Here is an 18,783-nt window from a genome sequence, read left to right as displayed (position 1 = left end):
TCCTACAGAGCCTCTACTCCCTGTCTTCTCCTCTGGCTGAACTGACCTAGAACTAAGATGGTGCCCACCTTTTATACCTCCCTCTAGCCATGAGCCCAGGTGACCAGCAACCAATGGGCTCCTTCCTACACTCAGGAACCGCCCCCTATCTGCCCCTACAGCACTGGGTGTTCCACCCCTCCCTCCCCACTCCAGCAGGGACATGGTCGGTCGTGCCTGCACTTATGTCTAGTGGGAGCACCGTTGAGCTGTCCCTGGGAAATGGGGTGTGTGTGCTGCATGCAGCTAACTGAGCCCTGGTCCATACTCCATCCTTACCCGAGAGTGGAATATCACACCTCTGGTCTGAGGTGCAATACCCCTGTAGCGGCCGAGCCCTCGGGGCGCTACATTCCCCCCTGGTAAAGCACAGCACGTCCTCGGGCTGGAAAAGAGCAAAAACAGTTATTTACAGGACATGCAAAACTTTTTCAATAACTTTTTACATTAGAAACAGACAATACGGTTCAACTCCCTTTATGGGACACACTTTTCTTTTCACTAGACATTATAGAAAACTTTTTCATTACTATTTAGCAGCATATAAAATCTAAAACATTTTTAACTAAAGCACATTCTTGGGTTCTTGATTCATGGCCGCGGTGCAACTTGCGACCAGGTGTTCTTTCTTTTTAAAGGTGCAACAGTTCATTTTAACTTTGAGGTAGACGTTGCGGTTCTTTTTATAAAACCAGTAGGGGGCGCTTTAAGAAGCGTAACTATATACAAGGGATTGGCCGTTCCCAGTCCTCGGCCGGTGGGGATAGGGGAATGGCTGCTCACAGTCCTCAGCCTGTTAGGGGAAGAGGGGTGGCTGTTCTCAGTCCTCAGCCAGGTTACTTAGGGGATAATTTTCATACAGTCCTATATCAGTCCCAACGGGGACCACACTCAATTTGAAACAGTCCCACACAATTCTTTTGCACCCTTACGGGTAACTATTTACAATGCCACTTTACCGTTCACTGGTAACGGTGTCTTTGTGACGCTCCTTCTTCCTCCTCATACGGATCTTCAGGCCCGTCCGGGCCCTCCTGGTACTCAGCGTCCGAGTAGTGCTGTTCCTCCTCCTCTACTACTCGGCGGACATGTAGGGCGTACCACCCCTTCACGCCTTGGTGTCGGGTGTAAGACACCACGTTGCCTGGGAATAGATCCCGCCCACGATGGCCTTCCGGTAGGTGACTCTCCACATCTCTCCTTGTCACAAACACGTCGCTGATGGTCTCGGGGTCTCGGATAAAACCGCAGCCATGTTCCATGTGAAATTTCACGACAGTCCCGGTGACTCGGGGACCGCGGGCAGCTCGGGGATCTCGTCGGGCTTTCATCTTCTGCTCCGCACTTTGGGCCTGCAGCTTCTCCTGTTTCATGCGCCGCTCCCGCTGCTCCCTCTCGAACACCTCCAGCTGTTGGCGGCAGTACTCCCGTCGACAGGCGGCGTACGGGGGCGCTAGGCCTTGCGACCGGGCCTGCGGTGGCGGTTGGCTGAGCACGCCCGGGGTCAGAGGGCACGGCGTGGGGCGGGGCTCGCTGGCAGCGTCGACGGCCTGGGGGCTGGTTGATGGCGGTGAGGGCACGGTGTCAACAGCGGGTCCCGGTGCGTGGGGCTCCGCGACGGGGTGCAGGGGCAGGTCGGCGGCCCTAGGATTCGGTGCAGGGGCGTCTCCGTTACCTGCCTCTGCTGTCGCGGCCTTCTCCGCGGCGTCGTCCTCGGCCTCCGCTCGACCCTCACTGGCTGGTGCGCTGCTTGTTGCTGGCGCCTTCGGCTGCAGCATCACAGCCCGCCGGGCCACTTCCTCCTTCCATCCGGCGATCACTTCTTGCTGCGCCCGGACCATCCTCCGGTCCAGTTCTTCCAGCGCCGCCCGTGTGTATTCGGGATCCTCCTTGGGGAGATGGGCTAACAGCTCGGTGAGGCTGCATGGTGGTGTTGCTTGCAGCAGGCCCTTTACCAGGGTACCGGCACTGATTTCCCCCTCCATCTCCGGGTGCGGCCTGGCCAGACTGATCCAGACCGCGCCCTGCCCCACAGTTTTCTTCTCTTTCCGCCCCCAGAGGGGGTGGTCCTGGGGCATTCTGCTGACAATCACTTTCAGGGGCAGCCCCCCCATGTTGATGGACATCTCCACTGCTGCATTCATGGCTGGTGGGGGCGGGCTTCTTCTTTGGCGCCATTCTGGGACCTGGCCCACGATGGGAGGTGGCTTCCTGCTGTCTTTTGGTGCACCCATAATGGCGTCCGCTCTGCCAGGGCGGGAAAGACGGATGAAGATGGCGGGAAACGGTCCAAGATGGCGTCTGATGGCGGGAATCGGCTCCGGATGGCGGGAAACGACTCCGGATGGCGGGAAACTTCTTTTTAAGGTACATGTGTAATTCTCTTCAGGCACGCAATACCCGTTTGTGGCGGGTTGGTCACGATCCTGCCGACTACGCCAAAGCTGACTCGCCCCCTGGGCCGTGGGGCACGCGGATCCGGGCGATAGGGAGACGTTGGGGGTAGTAGTAGTGGCGGCCCGGTCCCGCGGCTCAGGGTGGTCAGGCCATTGGTAGTCTGCTACGTGCTTCAGATAATGTCCGACTACGCCACCCGTGGATTGCGCTTATTAGGAACCGCCGCTGCAAGGCAGTCCGCTGGGGCTGATGATGGGTGCAGATGAGGTGATGTGACTCCCCACGGGAAGAGTGCGGCCCCAGGGCAGTGTAGTGGATGTTGGGAGGGATGGTAGTGCGGGTCCCGGTGCTGAAAGTGCTGGAGGCGCGAAAGAGCACACAGACAACGTACTGCAGTCCAATGTCTTTTACTCACAGTTCAGGTAGTCCAGGTCACTTGTGCACAGATAGTGACCGCCCGAGCCGTGCTGCGTCCACCAGGTGTGGGGCTCGGTCAACTCCCAGGCAGTTCAGGAGCATGGCACAGGACCCCCTTTAATCCTCTCTCTGGCCTGCCTCACCAGTGGCCCACTTTTGTCCAGCTGCCGCGGACTTGTGCGGTTAAACGTGGGCCCCATCCTCCGCTGTCCTATATGGTGCCTTCCTAGCAGGTTTGATGAGGTGTCGCACCAATAGATGATCACGACGACCGGTCTTTGGCTGAGGGTTGTTTCTCCTCCACCAACTTGGGATCCGGTACCCTTAATCTGCCTGACCCTTCACCCTGGATTCTCGTGGGTTCTTAGGGTCCCTTCCACCTTCTTGTTCCTGAGCCCTTCTGTTTCTCTGTCTCTCCTTCTCTTTCTCTGTTCCTTTCTGTTCCTTTCTTGTTCTGTTCTCTTGGAGCTGAGATGAGCCAGAATCTCAGCTCCCCTTCACCTCCTCCTCGGCCTCTTCACTAGGCCCTCCTGGAGTAGAGCTCCTACAGAGCCTCTACTCCCTGTCTTCTCCTCTGGCTGAACTGACCTAGAACTAAGATGGTGCCCACCTTTTATACCTCCCTCTAGCCATGAGCCCAGGTGACCAGCAACCAATGGGCTCCTTCCTACACTCAGGAACCGCCCCCTATCTGCCCCTACAGCACTGGGTGTTCCACCCCTCCCTCCCCACTCCAGCAGGGACATAGTCGGTCGTGCCTGCACTTATGTCTAGTGGGAGCACCGTTGAGCTGTCCCTGGGAAATGGGGTGTGTGTGCTGCATGCAGCTAACTGAGCCCTGGTCCATACTCCATCCTTACCCGAGAGTGGAATATCACACCTCTGGTCTGAGGTGCAATACCCCTGTAGCGGCCGAGCCCTCGGGGCGCTACACTTCCATGCGTCATCTCCCATTCTGCCCCTATGTGTCATCTCCCATTCTACCCCCATGTGTCATATCCCATTCTGCCCCCATGTGTGATCTCGCATTCTACCCCATGTGTCATCTCCCATTCTGCGCCATGTGTTATCTCCCATTATGCCCCCATCTGTCATCTCCCATTCTGCCCCCCTGTGTCATCTCCCATTATGCCCCCATGTGTCATCTCCCATTGTGCCCCCGTGTCATCTCCCATTCTGCCTCCATGTGTCATCTCCCATTCTGCCCCCATGTGTCATCTCCCATTCTGCCCCATGTGTCCCATTCCGCCTCATATGTCATCTCCCATTGCGCCCCCGTGTCATTTTCCATTCTGCCCCCCATGTGTCAACTTCCATTCTGCCCCCATGTGTCATCTCCCATTCTATCCCATGTGTCATCTCCCATTCTACCCCCATGTGTCATCTCCCATTCTGCCCCCATGTGTCATCTCCCATTCTGCCCCCATGTGTCATCTCCCATTCTACCCCCATGTGTCATCTCCCATTCTGCCCCATGTGTCATCTCCCATTCTGCCCCCATGTGTCATCTCCCATTCTGCCCCCATGTGTCATCTCTCATTCTGCCCCATGTGTCATCTCTAGTGTTGAGCATTCCGATACTGAAATATCGGGTATCGGCCGATATTCACTGTATCGGAATTCCGATACTTAATTCCGATACTTTTATAATATCGAATACCGGAATCGGAAGTTCCCATAATGCCTGCGCTCTGCAGTTTCTCTGAAGGATGACAAGCTGGATGGCAGCGCTCAGCTGCGATCCAGCTTGTCATCAGAATGCCATCCCAGCGTGGGAGAATTCTCCTGATTGTTTAAAAGCCGGCGCGCGGTAAAAAGCCGCCGGCTTTTAAACAATCACGCAGCCCCATACTGCTTCCCCGCAGCCTCCCACCCCGATCCTCCGCTCCCCTCGCCACCTCCCATCCCGATCGTAAATTAGGACCGGGCGGGGAGCGCAGCACCAAGGAGCGAAGGACCCGGGCGGGGAAGCCGGCAGTGAAAAGACTTCACCGCCGGCTTTCCCGTTCTGTGCTGCGCTTTCCCGCCGGTTATTTCAAATGAACAGCTGAGGTATCAGGTGATGCCGATCAGCTGTTCATTTGAAGTAGCCGCGGTGCCCTCAGAGGGTTCATGTGAGTTCATGCTTGACTGCATTGCATGAACTCACATGAACTTTCCCACGGTCGCACAGGTCAGCCATACCTCCCGGACCCGTCATGATTAGTGTGTGCGGGGTGTGTGTGTGTGCGGGGTGTGTGTGCGGGTGTGTGTGCGGGGTGTGTGTGCGGGTGTGTGTGCGGGTGTGTGTGCGGGCAGACATAGGCCGATGTGACACTACTACTCCCATCGGCCTATGTCTGTCCCCCGTCCACTCCTGCCAGCAGGATCAGCTCGATGGGAGCAGTAGTTCCCATCAGCCTGATCCTGCTATTTAAATTGCCCTACTGTGTCCCCAATAAATGTTAGATACATGTCATTGGTGGCCAGTGGTTACCTAAAAGAAATTAGTTCATACATTACCTGTCCCCGCCGATCGCCACCTAAAATAAAGTAAAAAATAAAAAACTACACCTATACTCACCAAGACACCTAATTCCCCGAAGCCATCGATCTCCTGTAATAAAATATAAAATAATAAACCACAACCTTATCCTTACCCCTCCGTAGTAGTCCACGAGTGTCCCACGAAGATCTCCAGTTCAGAGCAGCCACATAGAATGTGACCGCTCTGAACCGCTGCCGCCGCTAGAATGACGGGGCCGTAAGGGTTCACCGGAGTTCAGGCAGCGCTGCTCCGGTTAGCTCCTTTACGGCACTGCTGTATCGTGAGAAATTCCCACGGTACAGCACTGCCGTAAAGGAGGTCTCCGGAGCTGCGCTGCCTGAATGCACTCCGGTGACCTCAGTCAGTGGCTCCCGCTGCCGGGAGCGGACGTGTTCCCGGCAGCGTGAGCTTACAGCAGCCATGCACAGCTGTCACCATCTCCAGATGTGACAGCTGTGCATGGGAGATCAGCGCAGGAACGTGGACAGGTAACTATTTTTTTTTTTAGTAAACTAAGAATTAAATAAAATGGTGTTTTATTTCAAATAAATTATTTTTTTCTGGGTGTAGTGTGTTTTTTCTTTTTAACACTTTGTAGGTTAGTAATGGGGGTGTCATATAGACGGCCATCATTACTAACCTGGGCTTCATGGCAGCTGGCGCTGACATGAACCCCACCACTATTACCCCCTGCCACCGCACCAGGGCAGCGTGGAAGAGCGAGGCTAAGTGCCAGAATTGGCGCATCCTATGGATGCGCCATTTCTGGGGCGGCTGACGGCTGGTGTTTCTAGCCTGGGAGGGGGCCAATATTCATGGCACCCTTCCTGAGCTATTAATATCAGCCCCCAGCTGTCTGCCTAGCCTTTGCTAGCTATTAAAATAGAGGGGACCCCACGCCATTTTTTTTTTAAATAAATCCTTTATTTTAACACTAAATGACATTTGAGGACTTAATAAAGATGCAGTCCCTAAATTATTATTTATTTTTTAATAAATTTTTCCCAAAACTTTTGACGTGGGCTTCGCCATATTTTTGTATGCCAGCCAGGTACAGCATCCAGCTTCTATGAACGCGCCATTTTCCGGGGCGGCCGCGGACTGCAATTTTCAGCGGCAAAAAGCTTGGGCCTCCCTGCGCTGCAGATTCCATCCCCCAGCTGCCTAGTTGTACCTGGCTGGACACAAAAATAGGGCGAAGCTCCACGTTTTTTTTTTTTTAAATTCATGAAATTCATGGAATAATTCAGAAAAAAAGGGCTTCCCTATATTGTTGTGTCCGGCTAGGTACAAATAGGCTGCTGGTGGATGGGGGCAGCCCGTTCCTGCCTGCTGTACCTGACTGGACACAAATATAGGGCGAAGCCCCACATCAATTTTTTTAAATTATTTCATGAATTTCCTGAAATGATTTAAAAAAAATTGACGTGGGGCTTCGCACTATATTTGTGTCCAGCCAGGTACAGCAGGCAGGAACGGGCTGCCCCCAACCACCAGCTGCCTATTTGTACCTGGTTGGACACAACAATATAGGGAAGCCCTTTTTTTCTGAATTATTCCATGAATTTCATGAATTTAAAAAAAAAAAAACGTGGAGCTTCGCCCTATTTTTGTGTCCAGCCAGGTACAACTAGGCAGCTGGGGGATGGAATCTGCAGCGCAGGGAGGCCCAAGCTTTCTGCCCCCCCCCCCCTCCCCCCGCTGAAAATTGCAGTGCGCAGCCACCCCGGAAAATGGCGCGTTCATAGAAGCTGGATGCTGTACCTGGCTGGCATACAAAAATATGGCGAAGCCCACGTCAAAAGTTTTGGGAAAAATTAATTAAAAAATAAATAATAATTTAGGGACTGCATCTTTATTAACTCCTCAAATGTCATTTAGTGTTAAAATAAAGGACTTATTTTAAAAAAAATTGACGTGGGGCTTCGCCCTATATTTGTGTCCAGCCAGGTACAGCAGGCAGGAACAGGCTGCCCCCAACCACCAGCTGCCTATTTGTACCTGGCCGGACACAACAATATAGGGAAGCCCTTTTTTAAAAAAATTATTTCATGAAATAATTAAAAAAAAATTGACGTGGGGCTTCGCACTATATTTGTGTCCAGCCAGGTACAGCAGGCAGGAATGGGCTGCCCCCAACCACCAGCTGCCTATTTGTACCTGGTTGGACACAACAATATAGGGAAGCCCTTTTTTTCTTAATTATTCCATGAATTTCATGAAATAATTTTAAAAAAAAATGCGTGGGGCTTCGCCCTATTTTTGTGCCCAGCCAGATACAACTAGGCAGCTGGGGGCTGGAATCCGCAGCGCAGGGAGACCCAAGCTTTCTGGGCCACCCCCGCTGCAAATTGCAGTCCGCAGCCGCCCCAGAAAATGGCGCGTTCATAGAAGCGCCATCTTCTGGCGCTGTACCCAACTCATCCAGGGCCCTGGTGCGGTGGCTCACTGGGTAATAAAGGGGTTAAGGCCAGCTTGGCATTATCAGCTGGCCCTAAGCCCAAAATTCATGGGGTCACGCCAATATTAGACATGACCACCATGAATTTCTAGTAAAGTATTTAAAAAAACACAACACCCAGAAAAAAGTCCTTTAATTGAAATAAACACACAATTCTTTATTGTTCTAAATTAAACCATACTTACCACCACGCCCATTCCAGCTGAAGCCAACGATCTCCTGCAATAAAAGTAAAATAATAAAGCAACCTCATCCTTACCTTTCCATGGCTCCCACGACAGCTTCAGCTCTGCTACATCGAGATGACAGGCTGGACCGCAGCAGAACGCTGCCATCCATCCTGTCATCCCGCAGACACTGAGAAGCGCAGGCATACTTCCACTCCTCAGTGTCTGGCTGTGACGGCATCCAGATGAGCCGAGGTCATGTCCAATGAACTCCGCTCACTTCATGTACGTCACTGACAGCGTGGGAAAATTCTCCTGCACTCAGCACTTCAGCGTGAGAATTTTCCCACGCTGTCAGTGACGTGCATGAGGTGAGCTGAGTTCATTGGACATGACCTCACCTCATGTATGTCACTGACAGCGTGGGAGAATTCTCACGCTGAAGCGCTGAGTGCAGGAGAATTTTCCCACGCTGTCAGTGACGTGCATGAGGTGAGCTGAGTTCATTGGACATGAACTCGGCTCATCTGGATGACGTCACAGAGAGACACTGAGGAGCGCAAGCATGCCTGCGCTTCTCAGTGTCTGCGGGATGACAGGCTGGATGGCAGCGTTCTGCTGCGGTCCAGCCTGTCATCTCGATGTAGCAGAGCTGGAGCTGTCCTGGGAACCATCGAAAGGTAAGGATGAGGTTGCTTTATTATTTTTCTTTTATTGCAGGAGATCGTTGGCTTCAGCTGGAATGGGCGTGATGGTAAGTATGGTTTAATTTAGAACAATAAAGAATTGTGTCTTTATTTCAATTAAAGGACTTTACTCTGGGTGTTTGTGTTTTCTTTTAACTTTGACTATGGGGTTAGTAATGGGGGTGTCTTATAGACGCCTCTCCATTACTAACCTGGGCTTGATGTCAGCTGGCATTATAAGCTGACATCAACCCCAACCCTATTACCCCCTGCCACCGCACCAGGGCAGCGTGGAAGAGCGAGGCTAAGTGCCAGAATTGGCGCATCCTATGGATGCGCCATTTCTGGGGCGGCTGACGGCTGGTGTTTCTAGCCTGGGAGGGGGCCAATATTCATGGCACCCTTCCTGGGCTATTAATATCAGCCCCCAGCTGTCTGCCTAGCCTGTGCTAGCTATTAAATTAGGGGGGACCCCACGTCATTTTTTTGGGGGGGTCCCCCATTTTAATAGCTAGTAAAGGCTAGGTATTCAGCTGGGGGCTGATATTAGTAGCCTGGGAAGCTCCGTGGGTATTACCCCCTTCCCAGGCTTCAAACATTTGCCCCAGCTGTCTGCTTAACCTCCGCTAGAGCCTAAAATTAAGGGGAACCCCACGCCAATTTTTTTTTAAATAAATCCTTTATTTTAACACTAAATGACAAGTACAGTAATCAACACTGTCACTGTACTTCATATATATGTGACTGACATGTTTCTATCTATCTAATCTATGTGTGATTCTCTATTCCTTCTATTCTAAATTGTCGGGTACAGATGCTGAATTGCCGGCCGGCTTTCTTAAAGAGACGGTGCATGAAAACACTATTATTTTTTTAAATAAATCCTTTACACTAAATGACAAGTTCTGTAAGCAACACTGTCACTGTACTTCTTATATATGTGACTGACATGTTTCTATCTATCTAATCTATGTGTGAAGCTCTATTCTGTCTGTTATAAATTGTCGGGTACAGATGCTGAATTGCCGGCCGGCTTTTTTAAAGAGACGGTGCACGAAAACACTAATATTTTTTTTAATAAATCCTTTACACTAAATGACAAGTACAGTAAGCAACACTGTCACTGTACTTCATATATATGTGACTGACATGTTTCTATCTATCTAATCTATGTGTGAAGCTCTATTCTTTCTGTTGTAAATTGTCGGGTACCGGTGTATGCCGCTGATGAATTGCCGGCTTTTCATGTCATTCTACATTATTCTTAGTTGTTTTACTTCATGTAGAATTAACCTACAAGGAAAGAAAGGGTTTATTTTCATTCCGATATTTGTGTCCCATTGACTTGCATTGGTTTCCGGTATCGGAATTGGCGATATCCGATACTTTTTGGGTATCGGCCCGATCCAATCCGATACGATATTTCCTGATATCGGAAGGTATCGCTCAACACTAGTCATCTCCCATTCTACCCCATGTGTTATCTCCCATTCTGCCCCCATGTGTGATCTCCCATTCTACCCCATGTGTCATCTCCCATTCTGCCCCATGTGTCATCTCCCATTCTGCCCCCATGTGTGATCTCCCGTTCTACAACATGTGTCATCTCCCATTCTGCCCCATGTGTCATCTCCTATCCTGCCCCCATGTGTGATTTCCCATTTTACCCCATGTGTCATCTCCCATTCTGCCCCCATGTGTGATGTCCCGTTCTACCCCTTGTGTCATCTCCCATTCTGCCCCATGTGTCATCTCCCATTCTGCCCCCATGTGTGATCTCCCCTTCTACCCCATGTGTCATCTCCCATTCTGCCCCCATGTGTCATCTCTCATTCTGCCCCATGTGTCATCTCCCATTCTACCCCCATGTGTCATCTCCCATTCTGCCCCATGTGTCATCTCCCATTCTGCCCCATGTGTCATCTCCCATTCTGCCCCCGTGTCATCTCCCACTCTGCCCCCATGTGTCATCTCCCATTCTGCCCCCATGTGTCATCTCCCATTCTGCCCCCATGTGTCATCTCCCATTCTGCCCCCATGTGTCATCTCCTATTCTACCCCCATGTGTCATCTACCATTGTGCCCCCGTGTCATCACCCATTCTGCCCCCATGTGTCATCTCCCATTCTGCCCCCCATGTGTCATCTCCCATTCTGTACCATGTGTCATCTCCCATTCTGCCCCCATGTGTCATCTCCCATTCTGCCCCCATGTGTCATCTCCCATTCTGCCACCATGTGTCATCTCCCATTCTGCCCCATGTGTGATCTCCCGTTCTACCCCATGTGTCATCTCCCATTCTGCCCCATGTGTCATCTCCCATTCTGCCCCCATGTGTCATCTCCGATTCTATCCCCTGTGTCATCTCCCATTCTACCCCCATGTGTCATCTCCCATTCTGCCCCCCCTGTGTCATCTCCCATTCTGCCCCATGTGTCATCTCCCATTCTACCCCCATGTGTCACCTCCCATTCTGTCCCATGTGTCATCTCCCATTCTGCCCCCATGTGTCATCTCCCATTCTGCCCCCATGTGTCATCTGTCATTCTGCCCCCATGTGTCATCTCCCTTTCTACCCCATGTGTCATCTCCCATTCCTGCCCCCATGTGTCATCTCCTATCCTACCCCATGTGTGATTTCCCATTCTACCCCATGTGTCATCTTCCATTCTGCCCCCATGTGTGATCTCCCGTTATACCCCATGTGTCATCTCCCATTCTGCCCCATGTGTCATCTCCCATTCTGCCCCCATGTGTGATCTCCCGTTCTACCCCATGTGTCATCTCCCATTCTGCCCCCATGTGTCATCTCCCATTCTGCCCCATGTGTCATCTCCCATTCTACCCCATGTGTCATCTCCCATTCTGCCCCATGTGTCATCTCCCATTCTGCCCCCGTGTCATCTCCCATTCTGCCCCCATGTGTCATCTCCCATTCTGCCCCCATGTGTCAACTCCCATTCTGCCCCCATGTGTCATCTCCCATTCTGCCCCCATGTGTCATCTCCTATTCTACCCCCATGTGTCATCTACCATTGTGCCCCCGTGTCATCACCCATTCTGCCCCCATGTGTCATCTCCCATTCTACCCCCATGTGTCATCTCCCATTCTGCCCCATGTGTCATCTCCCATTCTGCCCCCATGTGTCATCTCCCATTCTGCCCCCATGTGTCATCTCCCATTCTACCCCCATGTGTCATCTCCGATTCTGCCCCATGTGTCATCTCCCATTCTGCCCCCATGTGTCATCTCCCATTCTGCCCCCATGTGTCATCTCTCATTTTGCCCCAATGTGTCATCTCCCATTCTACCCCATGTGTCATCTCCCATTCTTCCCCCATGTGTCATCTCCTATTCTGCCCCCATGTTTCATTTACTATTCTGCCCCCATGTGTGATCTCCCATTCTACCCCATGTGTCATCTCCCATTCTGCCCCCATGTGTCATCTCCTATTCTACCCCCATGTGTCATCTACCATTGTGCCCCCGTGTCATCACCCATTCTGCCCCCATGTGTCATCTCCCATTCTACCCCCATGTGTCATATCCCATTCTGCCCCATGTGTCATCTCCCATTCTGCCCCCATGTGTCATCTCCCATTCTGCCCCCATGTGTCATCTCCCATTCTACCCCCATGTGTCATCTCCGATTCTGCCCCATGTGTCATCTCCCATTCTGCCCCCATGTGTCATCTCCCATTCTGCCCCCATGTGTCATCTCTCATTTTGCCCCAATGTGTCATCTCCCATTCTACCCCATGTGTCATCTCCCATTCTTCCCCCATGTGTCATCTCCTATTCTGCCCCCATGTTTCATTTCCTATTCTGCCCCATGTGTGATCTCCCATTCTACCCCATGTGTCATCTCCCATTCTGCCCCCATGTGTCATCTCCTATTCTACCCCCATGTGTCATCTCCCATTGTGCCCCCGTGTCATCTCCCATTCTGCCTCCGTGTGTCATCTCCCATTCTGCCCCCATGTGTCATCTCCCATTCTGCCCCATGTGTCCCATTCCGCCCCATATGTCATCTCCCATTGCGCCCCCGTGTCATTTCCCATTCTGCCCCCTATGTGTCATCTCCCATTCTGCCCCCATGTGTCATCTCCCATTCTATCCCCTATGTTATCTCCCATTCTACCCCCATGTGTCATCTCCCATTCTGCCCCCATGTGTCATCTCCCATTCTGCCCCCATGTGTCATCTCCCATTCTACCCCCATGTGTCATCTCCCATTCTGCCCCATGTGTCATCTCCCATTCTGCCCCCATGTGTCATCTCCCTTTCTGCCCCCATGTGTCATCTCTCATTCTGCCCCATGTGTCATCTCCCATTCTGCCCCCATGTGTCATCTCTCATTTTGCCCCAATGTGTCATCTCCCATTCTACCCCATGTGTCATCTCCCATTCTTCCCCCATGTGTCATCTCCTATTCTGCCCCCATGTTTCATTTCCTATTCTGCCCCCATGTGTGATCTCCCATTCTACCCCATGTGTCATCTCCCATTCTGCCCCCATGTGTCATCTCCTATTCTACCCCCATGTGTCATCTCCCATTGTGCCCCCGTGTCATCTCCCATTCTGCCTCCATGTGTCATCTCCCATTCTGCCCCCATGTGTCATCTCCCATTCTGCCCCATGTGTCCCATTCTGCCCCATATGTCATCTCCCATTGCGCCCCCGTGTCATTTCCCATTCTGCCCCCCATGTGTCATCTCCCATTCTGCCCCCATGTGTCATCTCCCATTCTATCCCCTGTGTTATCTCCCATTCTACCCCCATGTGTCATCTCCCATTCTGCCCCCATGTGTCATCTCCCATTCTATCCCCTGTGTCATCTCCCATTCTACCCCCATTTGTCATCTACCATTCTGCCCCATGTGTCATCTCCCATTCTGCCCCCATGTGTCATCTCCCTTTCTGACCCCATGTGTCATCTCTCATTCTGCCCCATGTGTCATCTCCCATTCTACCCCATGTGTCATCTTCCATTCTGCCCCCATGTGTGATCTCCCGTTCTACCCCATGTGTCATCTCCCATTCTGCCCCATGTGTCATCTCCCATTCTGCCCCCATGTGTGATCACCCGTTCTACCCCATGTGTCATCTCCCATTCTGCCCCATGTGTCATCTCCCATTCTGCCCCCATGTGTGATCTCCCGTTCTACCCCATGTGTCATCTCCCATTCTGCCCCATGTGTCATCTCCTATCCTGCCCCCATGTGTGATTTCCCATTTTACCCCATGTGTCATCTCCCATTCTGCCCCCATGTGTGATCTCCCGTTCTACCCCATGTGTCATCTCCCGTTCTGCCCCATGTGTCATCTCCCATTCTGCCCCCATGTGTGATCTCTCGTTCTACCCCATGTGTCATCTCCGATTCTGCCCCCATGTGTCATCTCCTATTCTACCCCCATGTGTCATCTACCATTGTGCCCCCGTGTCATCACCCATTCTGCCCCCATGTGTCATCTCCCATTCTGCCCCCCATGTGTCATCTCCCATTCTGTACCATGTGTCATCTCCCATTCTGCCCCCATGTGTCATCTCCCATTCTGCCCCCATGTGTCATCTCCCATTCTGCCACCATGTGTCATCTCCCGTTCTGCCCCTATGTGTGATCTCCCGTTCTACCCCATGTGTCATCTCCCATTCTGCCCCATGTGTCATCTCCCATTCTGCCCCCATGTGTCATCTCCCATTCTATCCCCTGGTCATCTCCCATTCTACCCCCATGTGTCATCTCCCATTCTGCCTCCATGTGTCATCTCCCATTCTGCCCCATGTGTCATCTCCCATTCTACCCCCATGTGTCATCTCCCATTCTGCCCCATGTGTCATCTCCCATTCTGCCCCATGTGTCATCTCCCATTCTGTCCCCATGTGTCATCTCTCATTCTGCCCCCATGTGTCATCTCGAATTCTACCCCATGTGTTATCTCCCATTCCTGCCCCATGTGTCATCTCCTATCCTGCCCCATGTGTGATTTCCCATTCTACACCATGTGTCATCTCCCATTCTGCCCCCATGTGTGATCTCCCGTTCTACCCCATGTGTCATCTCCCATTCTGCCCCATGTGTCATCTCCCATTCTGCCCCATGTGTCATATCCCATTCTGCCCTCGTGTCATCTCCCATTCTGCCCCCATGTGTCATCTCCCATTCTGCCCCCATGTGTCAACTCCCATTCTGCCCCCATGTGTCATCTCCCATTCTGCTCCCATGTGTCATCTCCTATTCTACCCCCATGTGTCATCTACCATTGTGCCCCCGTGTCATCACCCATTCTGCCCCCATGTGTCATCTCCCATTCTGCCCCCCATGTGTCATCTCCCATTCTGTCCCATGTGTCATCTCCCATTCTGCCCCCATGTGTCATCTCCCATTCTGCCCCCATGTGTCATCTCCCATTCTGCCACCATGTGTCATCTCCCATTCTGCCCCCAAGTGTGATCTCCCATTCTACCCCATGTGTCATCTCCCATTCTGCCCCATGAGTCATCTCCCATTCTGCCCCCATGTGTCATCTCCCCTTCTGCCCCCCATGTGTCATCTCCCAATCTGCCCCCATGTGTCATCTCCCATTGTGCCCCCATGTCATCTCCCATTCTGCCCCATGTGTCATCTCCCATTCTGCCCCCATGTGTCATCTCCCATTCTGCCACCATGTGTCATCTCCCATTCTGCCCCCAAGTGTGATCTCCCATTCTACCCCATGTGTCATCTCCCATTCTGCCCCATGAGTCATCTCCCATTCTGCCCCCATGTGTCATCTCCCCTTCTGCCCCCCATGTGTCATCTCCCAATCTGCCCCCATGTGTCATCTCCCATTGTGCCCCCATGTCATCTCCCATTCTGCCCCCATGTGTCATCTCCCATTCTGCCCCCATGTGTCATCTCCCATTCTGCCACCATGTTTCATCTCCCATTCTGCCCCCATGTGTCATCTCCCATTCTGCCACCATGTGTCATCTCCCATTCTGCCCGCCATGTGTCATCTCCCATTCTGTACCATGTGTCATCTCCCATTCTGCCCCCATGTGTCATCTCCCATTCTGCCCCCATGTGTCATCTCCCATTCTGCCAACATGTGTCATCTCCCATTCTGCCCCCATGTGTGATCTCCCGTTCTACCCCATGTGTCATCTCCCATTCTGCCCCATGTGTCATCTCCCATTCTGCCCCCATGTGTGATCTCCCGTTCTACCCCATGTGTCATCTCCCATTCTGCCCCATGTGTCATCTCCCATTCTGCCCCCATGTGTCATCTCCCATTCTGCCACCATGTGTCATCTCCCATTCTGCCCCCCATGTGTCATCTCCCATTCTGTACCATGGGTCATCTCCCATTCTGCCCCCATGTGTCATCTCCCATTCTGCCCCATGTGTCATTTCTCATTCTGCCCCATGTGTCATCTCCCATTCTGCCAACATGTGTCATCTCCCATTCTGCCCCCATGTGTGATCTCCCGTTCTACCCCATGTGTCATCTCCCATTCTGCCCCATGTGTCATCACCCATTCTGCCCCATGTGTCATCTCCCATTCTGCCCCCATGTGTCATCTCCCATTCTATCCCCTGTGTCATCTCCCATTCTACCCCCATGTGTCATCTCCCATTCTGCCCCCATGTGTCATCTCCCATTCTGCCCCATGTGTCATCTCCCATTCTACCCCCATGTGTCATCTCCCATTCTGTCCCCATGTGTCATCTCTCATTCTGCCCCCATGTGTCATCTCCCATTCTACCCCATGTGTTATCTCCCATTCCTGCCCCCATGTGTCATCTCCTATCCTGCCCCATGTGTGATTTCCCATTCTACCCCATGTGTCATCTCCCATTCTGCCCCCATGTGTGATCTCCCGTTCTACCCCATGTGTCATCTCCCATTCTGCCCCATGTGTCATCTCCCATTCTGCCCCATGTGTCATATCCCATTCTGCCCTCGTGTCATCTCCCATTCTGCCCCCATGTGTCATCTCCCATTCTGCCCCCATGTGTCAACTCCCATTCTGCCCCCATGTGTCATCTCCCATTCTGCCCCAATGTGTCATCTCCTATTCTACCCCCATGTGTCATCTACCATTGTGCCCCCGTGTCATCACCCATTCTGCCCCCATGTGTCATCTCCCATTCTGCCCCCCATGTGTCATCTCCCATTCTGTCCCATGTGTCATCTCCCATTCTGCCCCCATGTGTCATCTCCCATTCTGCCCCCATGTGTCATCTCCCATTCTGCCACCATGTGTCATCTCCCATTCTGCCCCCAAGTGTGATCTCCCATTCTACCCCATGTGTCATCTCCCATTCTGCCCCATGTGTCATCTCCCATTCTGCCCCCATGTGTCATCTCCCATTCTGCCCCCGTGTCATCTCCCAATCTGCCCCCATGTGTCATCTCCCATTGTGCCCCCATGTCATCTCCCATTCTTCCCCCATGTGTCATCTCCCATTCTGCCCCCCATGTGTCATCTCCCATTCTGCCCCATGTGTCATCTCCCATTCTGCCCCCATGTGTCATCTCCCATTCTGCCCCCATGTGTCATCTCCCATTCTGCCACCATGTTTCATCTCCCATTCTGCCCCATGTGTCATCTCCTATTCTACCCCATGTGTTATCTCCCATTCTGCCCCCATGTGTCATCTCCAATTCTGCCCCCATGTGTCATCTCCAATTCTACCCCCATGTGTCATCTCCCATTCTGTCCCCATGTGTCATCTCCTATTCTGCCCCCATGTGTCATCTCCCATTCTACCCCCATGTGTCATCTCCCATTCTGCCCCCATGTGTCATCTCCCATTCTACCCCCATGTGTCATCTCACATTCTACCCCCATGTGTCATCTCCCATTCTGCCCCCATGTGTCATCTCCCATTCTACCCTCATGTGTCATCTCCTATTCTGCCCCCATGTGCCATCTCCCATTCTACCCCCATGTGTCATCTCCCATTCTGCCCCATGTGTCATCTCCCATTCTGCCGCATGTGTCATCTCCCATTCTGCCCCCATGTGTCATCTCCCTTTCTGCCCCCATGTGTCATCTCTCATTCTGCCCCATGTGTCATCTCCCATTCTACCCCATGTGTCATCTCCCATTCTGCCCCCATGTGTGATCTCCCGTTCTACCCCATGTGTCATCTCCCATTCTGCCTCATGTGTCATCTCCCATTCTGCCCCCATGTGTGATCTCCCGTTCTACCCCATGTGTCATCTCCCATTCTGCCCCATGTGTCATCTCCTATCCTGCCCCCATGTGTGATTTCCCATTTTACTCCATGTGTCATCTCCCATTCTGCCCCCATGTGTGATCTCCCGTTCTACCCCATGTGTCATCTCCCGTTCTGCCCCATGTGTCATCTCCCATTCTGCCCCCATGTGTGATCTCCCGTTCTACCCCATGTGTCATCTCCCATTCTGCCCCCATGTGTCATCTCCTATTTTACCCCCATGTGTCATCTACCATTGTGCACCCGTGTCATCACCCATTCTGCCCCCATGTGTCATCTCCCATTCTGCCCCCCATGTGTCATCTCACATTCTGTACCATGTGTCATCTCCCATTCTGCCCCCATGTGTCATCTCCCATTCTGCCCCCATGTGTCATCTCCCATTCTGCCACCATGTGTCATCTCCCATTCTGCCCCCATGTGTGATCTCCCGTTCTACCCATGTGTCATCTCCCATTCTGCCCCATGTGTCATCTCCCATTCTGCCCCATGTGTCATCTCCCATTCTACCCCCATGTGTCATCTCCCATTCTGCCCCATGTGTCATCTCCCATTCTGCCCCCATGTGTCATCTCCCATTCTGCCCCCCATGTGTCATCTCCCATTCTGTCCCATGTGTCATCTCCCATTCTGCCCCCATGTGTCATCTCCCATTCTGCCCCCATGTGTCATCTCCCATTCTGCCACCATGTGTCATCTCCCATTCTGCCCCCAAGTGTGATCTCCCATTCTACCCCATGTGTCATCTCCCATTCTGCCCCATGTGTCATCTCCCATTCTGCCCCCATGTGTCATCTCCCATTCTGCCCCCGTGTCATCTCCCAATCTGCCCCCATGTGTCATCTCCCATTGTGCCCC

This window comes from Phyllobates terribilis, unplaced genomic scaffold (assembly GCF_046119375.1).
Source record: "Phyllobates terribilis strain yellow unplaced genomic scaffold, ASM4611937v1 Scaffold_1__5_contigs__length_1240528914, whole genome shotgun sequence".
Lineage (NCBI taxonomy): Eukaryota > Metazoa > Chordata > Amphibia > Anura > Dendrobatidae > Phyllobates > Phyllobates terribilis.
Note: the sequence above shows the minus strand (reverse complement) of the source record.